This window comes from Elaeis guineensis, chromosome 6 (genome assembly GCF_000442705.2).
Source record: "Elaeis guineensis isolate ETL-2024a chromosome 6, EG11, whole genome shotgun sequence".
Lineage (NCBI taxonomy): Eukaryota > Viridiplantae > Streptophyta > Magnoliopsida > Arecales > Arecaceae > Elaeis > Elaeis guineensis.
The window spans coordinates 122,739,162-122,760,693 of NC_025998.2; the positions used below are offsets into that span (position 1 = coordinate 122,739,162).

Sequence of the window (21,532 nt, forward strand, 5' to 3'; positions counted from 1 at the left end):
TATCAACTGGTTATACGGCTTATGGTTGGATCATTATCTAACTAGGATACTAGGGTTTATACAAGGAAGTAGGTAAGGGCTTTTGTGTAAGAGTGGCTTTTGGGTCAGGTTAGATTAGATAGAATCAGGTTGGACACAAGACACATAAAAAAATTTATCAATCCAAATCTAACATGTTTCTGAAAAAGGTCAAAAATCCAAACCTAAGCCTGAGTATTTTATAAAATAAGTAATTTGTCCCGATCTATAGTAGATTGAATCAAGTTAAACAGGGACAAACTAAAACCCTAATTCATAACCTTCATGGCTGGATTTTTGGGTGAGGTGTTGGCTAGTTAGCCCTTCATCTCACAAAAATATTATGGCTTAAAATGAGGAAAGTATGTGAGGACCCATGCAGAATGTGTTTAACCCCATATTAAGCATGTATCAAGGAGGACTTGGATAATTAAGGACATAGAAGGATCCCAATTAATAGCCTTCTTGTGGGTACTATTTGACTGAAGTCTTCCTACTTAAAACGTTCTTATAAGCAAACCAAATAACTTATCTCCTATGTAAGGGCCATCCTGTCTAGGATATTCACCATGGATATTGATAGCATTGCTTACAAAGATATGCATATACGTACCTCCTAACAACTTTTGTGGCTTGTTAGGATGCCCTCACTACATGTCCCTAGATAACTATGATCAATGAATTGTTTCTTTCTGAAATTGGTGTTGCAGAGACAAGGAAGCCCACCTGATCACAGCCTGTCCTATTTTCCGGAATAAGATAAATCAACTTGTCAGCAGTTTTGGTTATCTTAAAAAGGGTTAATTCTGATCAATGATTTCCTTCTCCAATTCTATCCACTCATCTAAATTCTAGCATATCTCAAAATAGAGGACTCTGCTGGAGGATTTTATGGCGCTGAGAAGACTTTCCAACACCCAAAACAGTCTCTCTGAACTAGAGTTAAAAATAGAGTTCTAAAGACAGCTTCTCATTCAAGTTGAATAGAACAGCCACGCTCCCGTGACTTTGTTGCGTAAGATATATTGTCACGCCACCGGTGATAAGTCGGGCAACATTTTCTTATTAGGAAAACGTTCTTCTGATCGCACTTATTCTATAGAAACACCAAGCCGTGATCCATTTATTCCAATCGCAGGGCCCACTTGGGATAAACGCTAAACAACAGCACACATGTACCTTGTCCATTTATTCCCAGTCCATTTGGGATAAACGCTGAACAACAGCACACATGTAATTCCATATTTCCGAAGAAAAAGTCTTCCTTTCCCCGAAAAACAAAAGAAAAGAAAGAGTCTTCCTATAATCGCCTAGAACCTCTCATTTCCCCTCCTTGGTCCAAGTCCTCGTCCTAGAGATGGGCTCGAGAACGCCACTTAAAACATCCCCCTTGTCCCGGTCAGTGAATCATTGCCGCCGGAATTGACGGGAACTGCAAGTCTAGAAGTCGCACGTTCAATCCCGGATAAAGTTATGCGGTCACCTCCGGTAAGAGTAGATCTTACCCTTGCACCTTGGTAGCATGGCACGAGCACAATGCCATAGCGCTGGCTTGAAATTAAATTGAAATGCTCCATTTTATCCATGAGAAAATATACTCCAAGCTTACGGCGGTGACTGGATCGCGACTGTCTACGTGGGCAAAGTCCAATGCCCTTCATCCAGGGGAATCTTGGCATCAACAAGGTAATATGCCGCCATGGAGGTAGAGGAGTCAAGATGCCATGGGCATTTTCGCTTTTTGATTTCACTTGTATAAGTATCAACGAGGTAAATCCTGTAAGGGTGTGTTCGGTTTACGAGCGAACCAAAATTGAGATGAGTTGGAATAGAAAATAAAATGATCCAATTCTCTGATATATTTGATTTGTAGTTAGAATCGCATTCAGAATTAGAATGCAATTTGAATGTTCAAGGAGAGTCGGCATTGAATTTTTAGAGATTGACATATTTTTATTCTCTTTTAAAATTAGAATAAATTATTTTATTTCTTCTAGAATCAAAATCGAAATGAAACTTCTTCCAACTAAATAATTGAAATAGAAGTTACTCATTCTCATTTCAATTCTTCTTAATCAAATATGCTCTACTGATTGGTTAGCTACCAATAGCAGACCAAGCAGTGTATACTGGAAGGATGTTCTATAACTCCTTAGTAGGATTTAATGTTGAAAGCCGATGCTTATGAGTCTTTTGCAGATGGTTGTGAGTGATTTTGCCTCATGTACCTTATTTCTGTTTATATTTTTTTGTGCCTCCTTTGTAACAACCAAAACAAAAAAAAAAAAAAGACAAAAGGATTTTTTTAACAAGAAGTAGAGTGCCATGCCAAAATTTGATATCCAGTCTTTTGTCCACGTTTTTGGTCATTAATTACCACAAAAATATTATGTTTTCCTAGAAAGTTTTGGGGCATGCAGACTTATACGTTGTAGCGTGAGGACCACATGTTATTTGATATAGGATCATGTATTAGAGAAACACGCGTTCGTTGAAAGGAGAGACGGTTGGCATCTCCCCTGACGAGGACGGCAACAGCCTTCGGGCTTTCCTGTAACACACACGGTTAAGGCTTCCCGCGGATCTTACCCAATTTTTTTATAAATATGTACCAACTCAATACTCATATATGGTTCTATTTTTCTTGAAACAGGACTCATCTACGCAGTAAATGGGTTCTGTTACGTCTCTATGATCTAAATGCACTGAATCCTCCACATTTTAGTCCTTGTTCTGTACGAACAATTTTAATATATATTATTTTACGTGCCAAGGAGAATGGCTCACTTCCTTCTCTTTTTCCTCAAAAAAATGGTGCACTAGAGAAACACGCCAAATGCTTCACGCCCAATTTGGGATTGATATGACACATGGAACACACATTGATATAGATTCTATTTGTGCATCTCCTTAATCCTAAAGCCCAAAAATATAAAAGAAATTTTTTAAGTGATAGATCTAGATCTATGCGCATAAGAAACATTTCCTGTTTCTCCCAACCTCCAATTCTTATATATTTTGAGGAAGAAGTAATCTAATATTTTTTTTGAGAGAGAACCATCCAATAATATCAAATGAATGTTACTAGCATCACAAAAATTATTTTTTTATTCACCTTACAAATGGTGGGAGATCCAACAATCATTCTATTTGGAGAAATAACAAACTTCTATATAGATTAGCTTTTGCTTACTTTTACTAAAGAAAAAAAAAATTAAAATTATATAGATTGTTACAATTCATAGAGTTAAAAAAATTAACTTTGCTCTTTTGAGAATTTACATAGGGCAAAATAAGCAAGCCTTAAGGTAATTCAGCATGACCTTAGGATGGTAATCAAATCAGGTCAGCTTAAATATGGATCAAGTCAGATGTGGATCAGGTCAAAAATTCATCAATCCAAATATGACTTGTTGTTAAATAGATTAGAAATTCATATTTGAACCCAATCTATTTATTAAACAAATTATCTAGCCCAACCTATAAAATCAATTTATTAATTAGGTTAAGTTAAATGGGTTTAACAAGCTAAGGGGTCAGCTTAAACAGATAAGAAATAGGTTAAATAGATTAAGTTATAATCTGATCTAATTATTAAATAATTAAATGGATTAAAAATCTAAATCTGAATCCAACCCATTTAATAAATAAGTTTAAACAGATTGACCCATTAATGTCAAACCCAAACTTACTTAAAACAAGTTGTTTGTGGGTTGGGCTAATGGGTCAATAATAGATTGCTATCACCACATACACTATTAGCATGAATTCTTATTCCCAACAATGCCCACCTGTTACGCTTAAGAGAAATTAATGATTAGAACTATTATACCATATGTATCTTAGACCATCAAATAAAAAATTAGCACATCATTCAGAAAAAAGTAAACCATTCATTCAAAACTACAAAAATTGTTAGCTGGTGATAAAAATAAATCTTTGCTATTCAAAATTTTCAATCAAATTCGATAACGATGCTCCTTTTTTAATAACAAATGACATATCAAATTTTTATCAGATTGTGTAAAATATACGTGATTGGACTGTTCTAACTAATAATTTTTCTATTATCGAGCCTTGGATGATTGGACTAGCTTGGCTGGACTATGAAAAGTTCAAAATCAAGTTACGCCAATATGTCATACTATTGCAACAACGGTCTTTTTAATCTTGGTTTAGTATGATGAGAAATTTGATGATCCTATCGATGACTTTAGAACCATAGAGGCTGTACAGGGAAAATCTGCCCTTGCACTGTTGATCCAAATAATACTTTACATGTTACAAGTTCTCTTTCGTTTGCGGTAGAGTTTGGCCCATTTGCATCCAGCTTGCAGAAGTCCAGAGTTCGGCCATAGTTTGGATGAGTAACGAAAGAGATTTAGTAAATTACTGTTTCAGCTATGGCTTACTTAGGCTACATAGCAAATTATTTGTGCACCATAGACGGTGTAAAAAATCCGATGTGAAGTATACTATCTTGTTCGATTGGTCCATATAGTCACTATTTTCTAACATATATTTAATACCTATAAATTAACTTTTTGTTTAAAAATTTATATGATGAAAATATTTCTATTTTTTGATTAATTATGATATCCTATGTCCATATTATGACATCCTGCATCCAGAAAATCATAATTTTATCCACAGAATATCATAATATAACACAGGATGTCATAATATGCACAGAATATCATAATTTTTTTCAAAGAATAAGAATATTTTCGTCATTCAAAATTTTTAAATAAAAAAATAAAACTATAGGTATTAAATGCATATTGGAAAGTAGTTGAACAAAAATTTTTCTTTCATATTATGATATCTTAGATCATATTATGACATCCCGGGCTATAATACGCCATAGGATATCATAATTTTTTTTCCAAAAGAGGGGTATTTTTGTTATAAAAAATTTTTAAACAAAAAAAATCAATCTGTAAGTATTAAATATGTATTGAAAAATGATGACTATATAGACTAATTGGACAAGACGATGCACTCCACCTCGGATTTTCTACACTGCCCGCGGTGCACAAAGAATTTCTCTAGGCTACGTAATGGAGGGCTGAATAGGTTGAAATGCATGTTGAATGGGCTTAAATACGTGTTGAATGGGCTGAATTTCTCTAGACTTAAATACATGTTGAATGGGCTGAGAGCGCAACCGAATGGACTGAGATTAAGTCTGATGAGACCATCACATAACGCCTCTTCTATAGAGCTGTCACGGCCCAGCCCATAGGACTCTTGGCCTGGCAAACTTTGGAGAAGCCCAAAACAGAGCCCAACGGGAGGAGGAGGAAGACTCCTAACCGGAGTCTTCTTCCCCTCCGACCCCGGTGAAATCGGACCCATGGAGTCCGGCTTAGGGTAGGATAGCTCCCCTATAAACCCTCCTTCCCTCCCTTAAGACTCTCCACCAGCGATCTTCGAGCTTGATCTCTTGATTTCTTCCGTTGAAGCCGTGACCTCTCGTACTCATGCTCGCCGGAAATTGGAGCCGACAACGCTGCTGAAGCTTGAGGTAAACCCTTTTTCTCCTTCCTCTCTTTTCCATGGCTTCGTGCACCCTTTCCGGCCTTCAGGATCGCCGAAAAATCCATGAACAAGGTGACCCCTGTTTTGCTCTGTTCGGTCGGGCCATCTTTCTCTTTTTTTTGACCACCGGCGCTGCCAGTTGCAGCATCTCACCCCTAGGATAGGATCCTTGTCTCTCTGTCCCTCTTCCATGAAGGTCTTGCCGTCGGTGACCGGCCAATGATCGAAAAACAAAAGAAAAAGCGATGATACCCTATTTTTTCTGATTTTTCTTGACTTCTTGCCGGTCGAACCTTGCCACCGGCCATCCTTTGCCCCACCGCTGTCAATCGCCGCTGTCGGACCTCCGGTCGTGCTGCCACCTTCATCGGAGTCGAGCCACCAAGCCCTCTCTGGTCCTTCCCCTGTTTCGGCCCAAGGGAGGCCGCGAGAAGAAAAGGAAAAAGAAAGAAGAAGAAAGAAAAAAGAGAAAAGAAAAAGAAAAAGAAAAGGAGAAAAAAATAGAAAGAGAGAATTTTCTCTCTCTCCTTTCTCTTCCTCTTTCCTCTCTCTTCTCTCTACCTTCTCTCTCTAGATTCTCTCTCTAGACCTTTGTTGCCCAGCTATGCCAACCCAAGAGGGGGGGTGAATTGGGTTTCTAAAAATTTTAAGCCCAACAGATAACTTATGAAGAACAAAATAATGGCTTTAAATCAATATTAATTAACTAAAGCAGTATTGCAAGGATATAAATAAGATAAAGCGATAAAGCACACCACAAACACAAGGATTTATAGTGGTTCGGTGCTAACCTTGCACCTACGTCCACTCCCCAAGATCCCACTTGGGAATTTTAATCCACTATCCTTTGTATTCAACCCGAATACAAAACGTCGGAAACTCCGACACTAGCTATCCCAAGCTAGAATACAGGACGTCGGAAACTCCGACCCTAGCTATCCCAAGCTAGAACACTTGTTTCCCGGGTACAAGCCAACCCACAACACTCCGATTTCAGGTTCGGATCAACCTTTCCTTGTTTTGGAAATCCTCCAAAAACAAGAGCAAAAACTCACAAAGAGTAAGAATATTTAGAGCACAGATGAATACAAAAACAGCTCCTTAAATGAGCAAATATAACAATAAAAGCTTTACTCAAATGAAGAACCCCTTTTTCAGATTTTCTCAAGATGAATGAACGGTTGAACGCTTGAGAAGAGGTTGATTGTTGATTGAAGATCTCTTGAAAGCTTTGAACGATCTCTAGATCAAGGTTGAAACGATAGGCGTGAAGAATTCTCTCCTTGAAAGATCTTCCTTTTCTCTTTCACAATCTCTCTGGTATATTGTGGATCCTCTCTCTTTTTCTCTATGGATATTTCTTTGATCTCAGGCTTTTTCTTGCAAATTTTGGATCCTCTCTTCTGTTCTTCCCTTTTTCCTCTCTTTTCTTCTCTTTTCTTCTCTACATTTGATTTCACGTTTGATCCGCTATTTAATCTGCAATTTCTTTCATCATTTAAAGCATTTTGTAGCATTAGAAGCAAGAGAAAACAATTAGGCAGATAAAGAGCCGTTAGAGGATTTTTAGGAAGCATAAATGGCAATTAAAACGGACAAAAAAATAGCCGTTGCTGACATTTCCCGTCGCAGGGGTCGACTCATGAGTCGACTCATGCTTCAGGAGTCGACTCATGAGTCGACTTCTGTTGCAACAGACCAGAAGATCTGATTTCTGAATTTTTCGGTTCAAATCAGCAGGGGTCGACTCATGAGTCGACTCATGCCTTGTGGGTCGACTCATGAGTCGACTCACAGGTCGTGCCAAGCCAAAAATCCAGCATGCCATGGGAATTTTTTCGTGCCATTCAGCTCATAGTGCCATGAGTTGACTCATGAGTCGACTCATGCACTTTAAACCTTCATAACTTCAAAAATATTAGTCCAAACACAATGAAATTTTCACCAATAGATTTCAAATCATTTGTTCTACCAAATGGTACTATCAAATCAGGATTTTAGCAAAATTACGATTTTGCCCTTGAAGAGCATAAGGACTTTTTCAATTGTTTGTATCCCTTCAATCTGCTTTGTAATCATCAAAATCAATCTAGGAGCAACAATCTCCCCCTTTTTGATGATGACAAAACATATGAACAAAAATATTTATGTTAAAGCATTAATTTCAAAAGAATCCATTATGGGTGTATATGCTTGAAAAGAGTATGATTCTTTTGGCATGTAATATAAATGCAAAAATAGTTTGTCCATTTTCTTAAAGATTTGAAAAGGGTATTAGATCATTTTGAGTTCAAGATATTTCAGAGCAAGAGAAGATAAATAACTTTTTCTATGTATCAGAGCAAAAATAATTTTTACAATGATATCAGAAAAGATTTTATAATGTATCAGAGCAAGAAAATTTTAATGTATCAGAGAAAATTTCATACAGTATTAGAGCAAATGTTATAATATTTTAGAGAAACCTTCACACTGTATCGGATCAAATGTTATCATGTATCAGATCAAGTTGAAAGAAATTGTAGGATGAATCAGAGTAAAACAAATTTCTTATTGATGTCTCAAGGTGAGTAAAATTTCAAAAGCAAGTTTGAATATCAGAGCATATATAAAAAAAAACTTATTTGCATTATACTCATGATTTTGCTTTTGATGGATTTAAAGTTCTGTCTGATACCAAATTTCGATAGCAAAATTTCTCAAAGTTTTGTTTAATCTTGCAATCCTTGTTTTTGTCTAATTTCTCCAATATTTGTTTAATTTCTTCAATATTTGTTTTAATTTAATTTCTCCCCCATTTTCTCATAATTTAGGGTTTTGCTTTTTGTCTAATTTCAATTTTTGTTTAATTTTAATTTCTCCCCCTTTTTGACATCATCAAACATAGTTAACTCTTTCTTTTCCTTTTCTGAAAATATTCTTTAATTTCTTCCTCTTTAGAGTTTTTCACAGATGTTTGCTCCCCTCAATATAGCAATTATCAATAGCAAACAACAATAAGGAGAAGATAATATTTCAACAGATGTATCGGAGATTGAAATATAACCAAAATATAATCATTACAAAGAGGTAGAAATATAGGTAAAAGATGATTCCATTATATCATAATTGTTTCAATACATAAAATTCAACCAGCTAAATGTCAATACATGGCCCCAAGGTATAGATCCTAGAACAAGATACTAACTCCTAGAACCTAGTAAAGATCAAGATAAGTCAATGATCAAGACAAATCATGGATCGGAGTCATCAGATATAGGGTGAGGAGATGATGGATCAGAAGTGCGTCCTCTACCCCGTCTGCCTCTGCCACGAGTGGAGGTGATGGCACGAGCAGGAGAACGAGATGAACTAGGTGGTTGAGAATGCTGAGATACTAGGGCTGATACCATGAGTCTGATAGAATCAAGTACGTTCAGTGCTCTGGAAACAGATTGAAGTAGAGCAGTGAACTGGGTGGTAGCATGCTCATTCGATCCTCTGATCTCTTTCCTCAGTAGCTCATATCCACTTTCTAATGCTCCTCTGAGCCTGCCAGCCTCTGCAGTGAGGTCTGTGACCTCAATAGTAGACTCCTGTGGCTGGGGATGGGCCAATGCAAGGACTTGCCTCTGCAAGTCAAGAACTCTGCCAGTAAGTCTCCAGACAGTATCCTCAAGCTGCTGTATCCTGACGGACTGATCTGAAATCATCTGAAATATAGTGGAGATGTGGGGAGTAATGGTCTGATCAGAAGAAGTAGCTCCAGGTGCAAAAGAAGTACTACTCCACTGGCTAGACAACAAAGAAGCCACACGCTGAGATATATGCTCGATCTGATCGTCAGCCAGTCTGAACTCTGAATGAGGTGCTCTGCTCTCTGGCTGATACACTGGTGTGGGCATTTTAGTAAACTCAGAAGGGCCAGCCTCAGTATCATGAATGAACTGGGTATCTGGTGAAGCTGCCCTGAAATCATGTACAGGAGAAGTTGGACCTTCTTCTTCTACTCTGCCTTCAGTTCTGTCTTCAGCTCTTTCCTCAGCTCTCTCCTCAGCTCTTTCTTCAGAGCCCTTGATCCAACCACCAACAGTCTTTGTAATTCCCATTCGGTGTAGGCTGTGTTGGTTGAAAGTGTCCACATGTGAGAGCTTGGTAGGTGTCTCCCCCTCACAGCTAACTCCAAACCTCCTAAAAACTCTAGTAAGGGCCATACCATAAGGCAAGTGTGCCTTGGATCTGTTCAAAGTTTCTCTCATGGCCTCTATCATAAGTGTAGGGAGGTTTAAGGGGGTCTGAGTGATGATATGAAACATGACACATACATCTCTGCCAGATAGTAAGTCATGTCTACCACTCCTAGGAAAGAATAGTTTTGTCACAATCTGATGCAGGACCCTCATCTCAATGGACAGTAGCTTTGCTTCCAATCTGTTTAAACTTCCTGAAAAATCTTCTCCTAAGATAATTCTGATCCCTTCTTCTTTAATTGGGAGTTCCATATATGAGTATCCTTCACTAGGCAACTGAAGTATCTCTCCCAATATCCTAGAATCCAAACAGATGTCAATCCCCTTTACAGTTGAAGTCACAGATCCGTTTCCATAATTTAGGTTCTGGTAGAACTCTCTGACTAGATCAACATAGGTGACTTCCTTAAGAGAGCAATAAAGTTCCCATCCTTGATTTTTGATCTTGGTAGCAAAAGTAAAGCCTTCTTTCTCAAAGAACCGAAAATCTATATTTTTCCCGGTTTCTACTTTTCTATCAGAAAGAAGATTTACATTGGGGCTTATGGAGGGTTGAGAGGGACCTTGAGCAGGTACTGAAACTGGATTGGGAACAGTGGAAGACTGAGCATGCCTTTTCTTTCGGACAATTTCCTCAGGCTCTCGGATTGATTTCCTTCTTTGGGAAAGTTTCATCTTTGGAGCCATATCCAATAAGGTAGCAGACAAGAAGACTTGAATTCAGTGGAGGAGGGATCACTAAAGAGTAAAGAAGAATTTTGGTGAAAAAAAGAAGTGGATTTTGAATGAACGGTGAAGTTCTAGGGCACGTTCCACCCGCGCCAAACACTGCGAGAAAGCACAGAAAAATCCTTTTCAAGGAGGCGATTTTTTGTGGAGAGAAGGAGGGAGAATTGCCTCGAAATTAATCTTTGAATTTGGAGCAAAACAGAAGTTTGGAGAGGACGGCTTTCGGAAGGAAGACGACGAGAAGATGAGTCGTCTCATAAACAGGTTTCCCGTTTTAAAAACAATGAACCCGATGGAAGTTGGTGGGATTTACAAGTTTGCCATTGAGTCGACTCATGGGGGTCGACTCATGAAGTTCAGAAAATCAGGAAAAATGTAAATAAATTCCAGAAAAATTCAAAATTTTGGGAGAAAGAATTTTGCTCAATGATAAGTTTTTAGAGTGATAAACCTGAGCTTTTGGAACTAGGATAGATGTTGAAAATTGAGCTCTAAGAGATTTTGACATCTATTCTTTGGAAATTGAGAAATTTCAGACAAATGGATCTAGAATTCCTAGATTTCTCCTAATTTCACAGAATCTTTCCTCACTAAAGGCCTTTGTAAAGATATCAGCTAATTGATTTTCAGTGCAAACATATTCAAGAATTATATTTTTGTTTTGAACATGTTCTCTTATAAAATGATGTCTTATCTCAATATGTTTAGATCTTGAGTGTTGTATTGGATTTTTAGATAGATTTATAGCACTTGTATTATCACATTTTATTGGTGTTTCATTAAGTTTGATTCCAAAATCTTCGAGTTGTTGCTTAATCCACAAGATTTGAGCACAACAACTTCCGGCTGCAATGTATTCGGCCTCAGCCGTAGACAGTGCTACCGAATTTTGTTTCTTGCTAAACCATGAGATTAGGTTAACTCCAAGAAATTGGCAAGTTCCACTTGTGCTTTTTCTATCTAATTTACATCCAGCAAAATCAGCATCAGAATATCCTAACAAATTAATTTGTGAGTCCTTAGAGTACCATAACCCTATAGTTTGTGTACCATTTAAGTATCTAAGGATTCTTTTAACAGCATTCAAATGAGATTCCTTAGGATTAGATTGATATCTTGCACATAAGCAAACACTAAACATGATATCAGGCCTACTTGCAGTTAAATATAATAATGAGCCAATCATACCTCTATAGTATTTTAAGTCTACGCTTTTACCTTCATCATCCTTGTCAAGCTTACATGAGGGACTCATTGGTGTGCCAATTGGTTTGCAGTTCTCCATTCCAAATCTTTTGAGTAGTTCCTTGGTGTACTTGCTTTGGGTGATGGAGATTCCCTCTTTTGATTGTTTGATTTGGAGTCCGAGGAAGAAGGTGAGTTCTCCCATCATGCTCATCTCGAACTCTCCCTGCATAAGCTTAGCAAAGTCTTGACAAAGGGATTCATTAGTAGACCCAAAAATTATGTCATCAACATAAATTTGTATAATTAGCATATCATTTTGGTTTCTTTTAATAAATAGAGTTGTATCCACATTGCCTCTTGAGAAACCATTATTTAGTAGAAATTTGCTTAGCCTTTCATACCATGCTCTAGGTGCTTGTTTTAGACCATATAAAGCTTTATTTAATCTAAAGACATGATTGGGAAAAGCATGATTTTCAAATCCAGGGGGTTGTTCTACATATACTTCTTCAGAAATATATCCATTTAAAAATGCACTTTTAACATCCATTTGAAATAGTTTGAATTTCATAAAGCAAGCATAAGCAAGTAGAAGTCTAATGGCTTCTAATCTAGCAACAGGTGCAAAGGTTTCATCAAAATCAATTCCTTCTTCTTGATTATATCCCTTAGCAACCAGTCTTGCTTTATTTCTAATTACATTTCCATGCTCATCTAATTTGTTTCTAAAGACCCATTTTGTGCCAATTATTGAATAATCTTTAGGTCTTTTCACTAAGGTCCAAACATTATTTCTTTCAAATTGACTGAGTTCTTCTTGCATAGCATTAATCCAGTTATGATCATTTTCAGCTTCTTCAAAAGTTTTAGGTTCAAGTTGAGATACAAAAGCACAATGATTAAGTACATCTCTAAGTGAAGAACGTGTTTTTACCCCATGCATAGGATCTCCGATAATTAATTCCTTAGGGTGGTTGTGAACATACCTCCATTCCTTGGGTAAGTCATTTGTACCTTGAGGTTGTTCTTGAATTTCTTCACCTTTCTCATTTTGTTCATCTTCTTGATCCTTGTCTTCTGGAGTTGCTGAATCTTTTAGAGTGATCTCCTTCATACCTTCTATTAGTGGATCTGCATCATCAACACCCTTATTCTTCCTTGAAGGAAGATCGTTAGATTCATCAAAGACAACATGTATGGACTCCTCAACTACTAAGGTTCTTTTGTTGAACACTCTAAATGCTTTACTAGTGGAGGAGTAGCCTAGAAGGATTGCTTCATCTGATTTTGCATCAAATTTACCAAGTTTTTCTTTGCCATTATTTAATACAAAACATCGGCAACCAAAAACATGAAAATAGGCAATATTTGGTTTTCTTCCTTTCCAAAGTTCATAGGGGGTTTTCTTTAAAAATTGTCTTATTAAAGCACGATTTAAAATGTAACATGCTGTGTTAATAGCTTCCGCCCAAAAATATTTTGGAAGGTTGCTTTCACAGAGCATGGTACGGGCCATTTCTTCCAAGGTTCTATTTTTCCTTTCAACTACCCCATTTTGTTGGGGTGTCCTAGGAGCAGAGAAGTTGTGGCCAATTCCATTTTCATCACAAAAATTTTCAAAGTCATGATTTTCAAATTCTGTTCCATGATCACTTCTAATATTTTGAATTGAAAACCCTTTTTCATTAGTGACTTTTCGATGAAATTTCGTGAAAATTTGAAAAGTTTCATTTTTGAGAGCTAAAAAGAAAACCCAAGTAAAACGAGAGTAATCATCAATTATTACAAATCCATATCGTTTTCCTCCTAGACTAGTGGTTTTAGTTGGTCCAAATAAATCCATATGTAAGAGCTCTAAAGGTCTAGAAGTTGAAATAGTGTTTTTGGATTTAAATGATATTCTAGTTTGTTTACCTAATTGGCATGCATCACAAATTCTATCCTTTTCAAAATTTAATCTTGGCAAACCGAGAACTAAATCCTTTTTGATTAAATTTGAAAGAGAATGCATGCTAATATGTGCAAGTCTACGATGCCACAGCCAACTAGTCTCATTTATTTTAGCATTTAAGGAAACTAGGCATTGCATGTCTAATTTAGTTAAATCATTCAAGTCTACCATATAAACATTGCCATGCCTATGTCCTATAAATTTAATGCCATCGTTAATAGGACTCGTCACAATGCATACAGATGATTCAAAACTTACTTTATACCCTTTATCACAGAATTGACTAATGCTAAGTAAGTTATGCTTTAAACCTTTAACAAGTAAAACATTCTCAATGTATTTGGAGGGAGTGATACCAATGTTACCTATCCCGATGATCTTTCCTTTGCTATTATCTCCAAAGGTGACCATCCCTCCATCCTTAGCATCAAGCGTGATGAATTGTGATTCATCACCAGTCATGTGTCTCGAGCATCCGCTGTCAAGATACCATTTCCTGTTTCCTTCTTGGGATGCTAGACACACCTGCAAGCACAGATCAAGTTTCTGTCTTAGGTACCCAAGCTTTCTTGGGTCCTTTCAGGTTAGTCAGAATGGTTCCTTTTGGAACCCATATTTTCTTTGTGTTTGCATATTTGTTAATAAGACATGTGTATGATTTATGTCCTATTCTTCCACATTTAAAACAAGTAATATTTGTAGGCTTTTTGCTTGAATAATTTGCATAAATATCCTTCAAAAATTTTTGTTTCTTCAGGGGTTTATAACTAAGTCCAGCCTTATCATATATAGCTTTCTGATTATCAAGGATCATATTTAGCTTGTTTGAACTTAAGGTGAACTTATCTACTATAGATTTCAGTTTGTTAATTTCATCCTTAAAGTTTTGATTTTCTTGAATCAATGTGAATTTTTCAATTGAAAGAATTTCAGCTTGTTTCACTAAGGACTGATTTTCCAATTTCAGCTCTTTGTTTTTCTTCCCTAGTTTCTTTAATTCATCAATTGAATCATAGAAAGCTTCATGCAATTCTTCAAAAGTAAATTCACTAGTGGATTCAGAAGTTACCTCATTTTCATGTGCCATCAGGCACAGATTGGCTTGTTCGGTTGAGGTTTCCTCGTCGGAGCTTGAGTCATCACTCGCACTCCAGGTCGCCATCATTGCCTTCTTTTTGAATTTCTTTGGGCCTTTCTTCAATTGAGGACATTCGGATCTGAAATGTCCTGGCTTCTTGCACTCGTAGCATATAGGGGTTTGATCTTTCTCCTTTTCTATGCTTTGATCCCCTTTTGTAAATTTCTTTCTCATCCCCTGTTTCCTTTTTCTTAGAAACTTCTTGAATTTCCGGGTGATGAGAGCCATCTCCTCATCCTGATCTTCATCTTCAGAGTCATCTGTTTCATAATCAGGTGAAGTTGTGGATTTGAGGGCAATGGTTCTTTTCTTTTTGATTTCATCCTCTTGATGTTGCATCATGCTAAGTTCATGAGTCATCAAGGATCCAAGAAGCTCTTCTAGAGGTAGAGTGTTCAAGTCCTTTGCTTCTTGGATGGCAGTCACCTTGGCTTCCCAAGTTCTTGGCAGTGACCTGAGAATCTTCCTTACAAGTTCACTGTTAGTATAAGATTTGCCAAGACTCTTTAAACCATTGATTATATCAGTAAAACGAGTAAACATAGCAGTTATGGACTCATCATGCTCTATTTTGAACAATTCATATTTATGTACAAGCATGTTTATTTTAGACTCTTTTACTTGATTTGTTCCCTCATGGGTGACTTCTAACATATTCCATATTTCTTTAGCAGATGCACAAGTAGAAATGCGATTAAATTCACTAGCATCTAGTGCACAATAAAGAACATTCATAGCTTTGGCATTTAATTGTGCTAATTTCTTGTCAACCTCATCCCATTCTTTCTCGGGTTTGGTTGACTCCTCACCATCTATAATCTTGGTGGGTGTGTGAGGACCATTCACTATGATACTCCACATATCATAGTCGAGTGCTTGTATGAAAATCTTTATCCGAGCTTTCCAATAGGTGTAATTAGACCCATTGAAAAGTGGAGGTCGGTTTGTTGATTGCCCCTCGGCTAGAGAAGTTCCAACATGGGTTGCCATAGATCTTTGGCTCTTTGATTGTTAGATCAAAGAAGGGCTAGAGCACTGGCTCTGATACCACTTGTTGCCCAGCTATGCAACCCAAGAGGGGGGGTGAATTGGGTTTCTAAAAATTTTAAGCCCAACAGATAACTTATGAAGAACAAAATAATGGCTTTAAATCAATATTAATTAACTAAAGCAGTATTGCAAGGATATAAATAAGATAAAGCGATAAAGCACACCACAAACACAAGGATTTATAGTGGTTCGGTGCTAACCTTGCACCTACGTCCACTCCCCAAGATCCCACTTGGGAATTTTAATCCACTATCCTTTGTATTCAACCCGAATACAAAACGTCGGAAACTCCGACACTAGCTATCCCAAGCTAGAATACAGGACGTCAGAAACTCCGACCCTAGCTATCCCAAGCTAGAACACTTGTTTCCCGGGTACAAGCCAACCCACAACACTCCGATTTCAGGTTCGGATCAACCTTTCCTTGTTTTGGAAATCCTCCAAAAACAAGAGCAAAAACTCACAAAGAGTAAGAATATTTAGAGCACAGATGAATACAAAAACAGCTCCTTAAATGAGCAAATATAACAATAAAAGCTTTACTCAAATGAAGAACCCCTTTTTCAGATTTTCTCAAGATGAATGAACGGTTGAACGCTTGAGAAGAGGTTGATTGTTGATTGAAGATCTCTTGAAAGCTTTGAACGATCTCTAGATCAAGGTTGAAACGATAGGCGTGAAGAATTCTCTCCTTGAAAGATCTTCCTTTTCTCTTTCACAATCTCTCTGGTATATTGTGGATCCTCTCTCTTTTTCTCTATGGATATTTCTTTGATCTCAGGCTTTTTCTTGCAAATTTCGGATCCTCTCTTCTGTTCTTCCCTTTTTCCTCTCTTTTCTTCTCTTTTCTTCTCTACATTTGATTTCATGTTTGATCCGCTATTTAATCTGCAATTTCTTTCATCATTTAAAGCATTTTGTAGCATTAGAAGCAAGAGAAAACAATTTAGGCAGATAAAGAGCCGTTAGAGGATTTTTAGGAAGCATAAATGGCAATTAAAACGGGCAAAAAAATAGCCGTTGCTGACATTTCCCGTCGCAGGGGTCGACTCATGAGTCGACTCATGCTTCAGGAGTCGACTCATGAGTCGACTTCTGTTGCAACAGACCAGAAGATCTGATTTCTGAATTTTTCGGTTCAAATCAGCAGGGGTCGACTCATGAGTCGACTCATGCCTTGTGGGTCGACTCATGAGTCGACTCACAGGTCGTGCCAAGCCAAAAAATCCAGCGTGCCATGGGAATTTTTTCGTGCCATTCAGCTCATAGTGCCATGAGTTGACTCATGAGTCGACTCATGCACTTTAAACCTTCATAACTTCAAAAATATTAGTCCAAACACAATGAAATTTTCACCAATAGATTTCAAATCATTTGTTCTACCAAATGGTACTATCAAATCAGGATTTTAGCAAAATTACGATTTTGCCCTTGAAGAGCATAAGGACTTTTTCAATTGTTTGTATCCCTTCAATCTGCTTTGTAATCATCAAAATCAATCTAGGAGCAACAACCTTTTTCTCTCTCTTTATGGATTTTATCTCTCTAGTGTCTTTCTCTCTTTGATTTCATCACGGATCTTAGGATAAACTTGAGATGAAAATAAGATGATTTGAGATTGCTTCAAAATTCGTGTAGTAGATTAGATCCCGATCCGATCTTCATTCGAAATTTATAACATTTGATTCATATTAAGTCACCCTGATAGGACCTCTGATGATCTCTGATAATCTCGATCATGATTATCTTATTTGAAGGATACGAAGATTCTCTCTCCACTTTCTCTCTCTACTTTTTCTCTCTAGAATTTTCTCTCTCTTCATGGATTTTCTCTCTCTAGAAGTCTTATGGATCAGCGGAGGATCCAGATACCTAGACAATCCTAATTTTGGTTAATTCTAAGAGAGGTCCTAGATTTGTGTTATTAGGATCAATTATCGATAATTTTTTTCATATATGATTTTTATATTTGATTAGGGTTATGAAGAGATGATTGTCTGCATAAGATATCGAGTGAAATATTTTGTTAGAGAAATTCATAAATTAAAGAAGAATATTGATTTCTGTGCTTGGATCAGTCATCGGTAAAGGTAAGAATCCCTGTACATGATCACTATTATATATATGCTATTTTACCGTTGGTCTTGCATCATTGGTTTTGTATCGTCAGATTTGAGATCGATGAATTTATTATATCTGAGATACTGTTATTTGATTTTGAGTATGAATATGTTATGTCAATATATATGTATCCGAGATTGATGGCATGATTATATGGATATGACATATCTGAATTGATCATAATGCAAGGCAGAATTGATTTGATAAAATCAACACATAATGATTAAATGAAAAGAAAGAGATATATGGTATGGACTAGTCTTGTCATGTGGAACAGCCGGCCAGGAGCTTGTGCCTGGGACAGCCCCCACTAGCTTACAGATGGATCAGTCGGTCAGGAGCTCATGCCTGGGACAGCCCGCCAAGAGCTTATGCCTGGGACAGCCTCTCTCGAACTTTCGTACATGGGACAACCGGCCAGGAGCTCATCTTGGGACAGCCTTGAAAGGCTTTTTAAGTGGATTCGATCCGGATGATGACTGAGGTATAGACTTGGATAGTCCAGAGCTAGAAAGAAAATGTTAAAAATCATGTGATTATGAAAAGAGAAATGAAAGATAAGACATAAAATAATTGTTGAATAAAAGTGTTTCATCTGTTAACGTATGATGATGCATCTATTTTAACAAGACAAAAAATTTATGGATATTTTCATTATTCTGGACATTGAACATCGAATTTTATATTTTATTGTTTATCTTTATTTTCAGATTATATTACTATATCAGTATGATATGAAAATTCTTACTGGGCTGTAAAGCTAACACCTCTTCATCTTTCTTTTTCTTCTCAGAGCTACAGGACGTTCATGATTGGCTATGGCTTAGATTTATGGGTGAGCAGATGGATAGATAGAGTGTCATAGTACCTGATCAGACGATTGAAGAAATTTAATTTGTAATTATACAAGATTTTACGAATTATTGTTGAAATTAATTATTATAGATGTTAAGATTGTAATGATTTATTTTGGCCTTGCATATTCTTTAGGACTTGCTCTAAGGAATGTGCGGCCATCACGTATCCGACCCGGGTGTTGGGTTCGAGGCGTGACAAGAGCACTCCAGCATTATTTTAAATAAATAGTGGAACCATAATTTAGATTATATTATGACCAGACACACCGATGGCGGTTTGAAGATATGTGCAGTGCCTTCAAAAATTTTCAAACCTCCAGCTCCTTAATCGAATCAACCATGTATTAATTGGTGTAGTCTTTGAGCATAAATAAAATAAAGAAATTATATTATATATGAATTTTATGCAGCATTGGATTGTTTTAAGGATATTATAGCTTTTATTACATCCTAAATAAGAATCGCAGTTGATACTTTGTAGCTTTTAAGATTTCCCCAGGACTTAAAATAAATATTAAAAATGCATTACAGTTTCAATTTTTTAGAAATTTATCTTGGAATATTAGTATCGAATTATTTTGATACACATATGATTTTGGTCTATTAGATTTTGAAGAGATTTATGTGGAATAGTTAATATATTCATTGTTAGAATTTGTAAGGAAAGCAATTTTCTACAGGTTAAACTACTTTTATTAATTTCATTAAATAAAAATATATTATATCAGAACATGCATAGTAATAAAAAATTATAAATTTATTTGTACAAGAAATCCTTTCTATTATATGAACACAATTCTTGAATTTACTAATATTAAATATTTTGCAACATATTTTCATTACCAAAAATGTATTTCTATCAACTTTGCTATGTATTAAATTATTCTTTGAATTTTGATCACTATATTGAAATGTGAGGTTGTCACCATCCTTCATTTTCTTCTCAGAAAAAAAAAGAGCACTACATGTTGAATTATAATATCAGGATGCAAGTGAAAATTTTGTGGCTAAGGAGACGATCAAATTTGTCTTAGGTGAGCATCTTAGTATGTTCAACTGGCAAGTATATAGCTCAAAACGTAGTTTCTATCTACAAGGTTCATCAGTTTTGATGTTGGCACTTCAGATTCAGTAAATTGTACAAGTTCCATGATAATGATAATATTTTTTTGACAGATGGCGCAGATAGTAGGAAGGGAACCCAGTGCTCCATCATTGCATCACACTTTGGGTTTTGCCATCTTAGCATTGCAAACATCTCCAAAATGCTTATGTTTTATTTCTTACAATGGAAGTAAAATGTGGTTGTCATTATAGATGACACTGTTTCTATCTGCCTTAAGCAAGTCATGGTGCAATGGAAATAAAATGTGGTTGTCATTATTGATGACACTGTTTCTATGCTATCTTAAGCATGTTATGCACTTATTATTGTTGTTTTCTATAGAGAAGCAAAAGAGGGATAGCTTATCCTTCCAGAGGTAACTATTTGACTTTGGCATTGGCTTTCCATGAAAAACAGAGAATCTTCATGCAGCTGAGCACATTAGTAGGGATGCAGTTTCTTGTTATTAGAATTTTTAGTTTCCCTGATAGCACTTCTTGATCTAAAGAATTCTTCATAGTTTTTGTTTTATAATGCTAATGATACTTTGATGGACAATTATTGATTCTGATGGTCCTTCACAATTATTATGTTATGACTAAGTATTTCTAAATTATCTAACAGATCAACATTGAGCCAGATTTTGTTCTATTTTTAGATTGTTCTAAAGAGAAGATGAGATGCATCTTTTGAAGGGAACCAGGTTGGTTGCATCATGTCAAACTCTAGATCATCAACCAAATGGATAGGTTGATCTCTCTTTCTCTGTTTCCATCTCTTGCACAACCTTTTCTTTAAATTTGAAGGGATGAGTTGATGATATCTGGATACCATACAGCACAGACTTGAAATTTGTTTCGAGTCTACTTTGTCCACGAACTGCTTGATTTTAACTGAATAAAGTGTGACTAGTTTGCCAGTTTTCATCTATGTTTTACTATGACATTTGCCCTTTTTCTTGGCCTAGGTTGATGCGCAAAGACCCATAAAGTGTTTGAGGATGTCAAAAGCATCTTCTCCAATCTCAAACTTGGAAAATGGGGAGGGCCAAGACTCATTCGTTCGATCAGTGAAGTACTTCTTTATCATAATATAACTACTTTGCTATTCAAGTATTAAGAAGTTTTTGAGAAAAGAAATCAAGTATTGACAATTGAAGTGATGAACTAATGAGATAGAGTTTCAAATCATGTGTGACTTCGTTAGCACTGGTTTCTTTTTCTCCTGATCTCTTTCATATAAATGATTGCTACTGCTGATGGAAATATAGATCATGAAAACCAAGCTTCGTGGCATTTGGATGCAAAAAAGATGGACAAATTGGAAACAATAATGTTGTTTGTATCCCATTCTTGGGCATGGTTTACTGTGACAACTGAGGAGACTGGACTCGTTGGGAGTTCAAGCCACTCAGGGTGGGGTCAACTTTGCACTGGTTTCATTGTGTCATATCCCCATTATCTTTATTTGTGTCTGATTTTATTGTCCTCTTCAAGTTTCAGTAGCTGCCCTCAGTTGGCATTATGACTGGGTTGCCACCGTGTGGTTCTGTTGCATCTTGAAACCTCTGGTGCAGGGACTCGCCATACTTTGCGTAGTTTCGAC

At 36.5% G+C, this 21,532-nt stretch overlaps 1 non-coding gene across 1 annotated transcript; it reads left to right on the forward strand.

The window, feature by feature from the left end:
* Positions 1–2,502: 2,502 nt before the first annotated feature.
* LOC140858997 (U6atac minor spliceosomal RNA) lies at positions 2,503–2,618 on the forward strand. Its single transcript, XR_012142398.1, has one exon. It is a non-coding gene; the product is annotated as a U6atac minor spliceosomal RNA (small nuclear RNA).
* Positions 2,619–21,532: the final 18,914 nt, after the last annotated feature.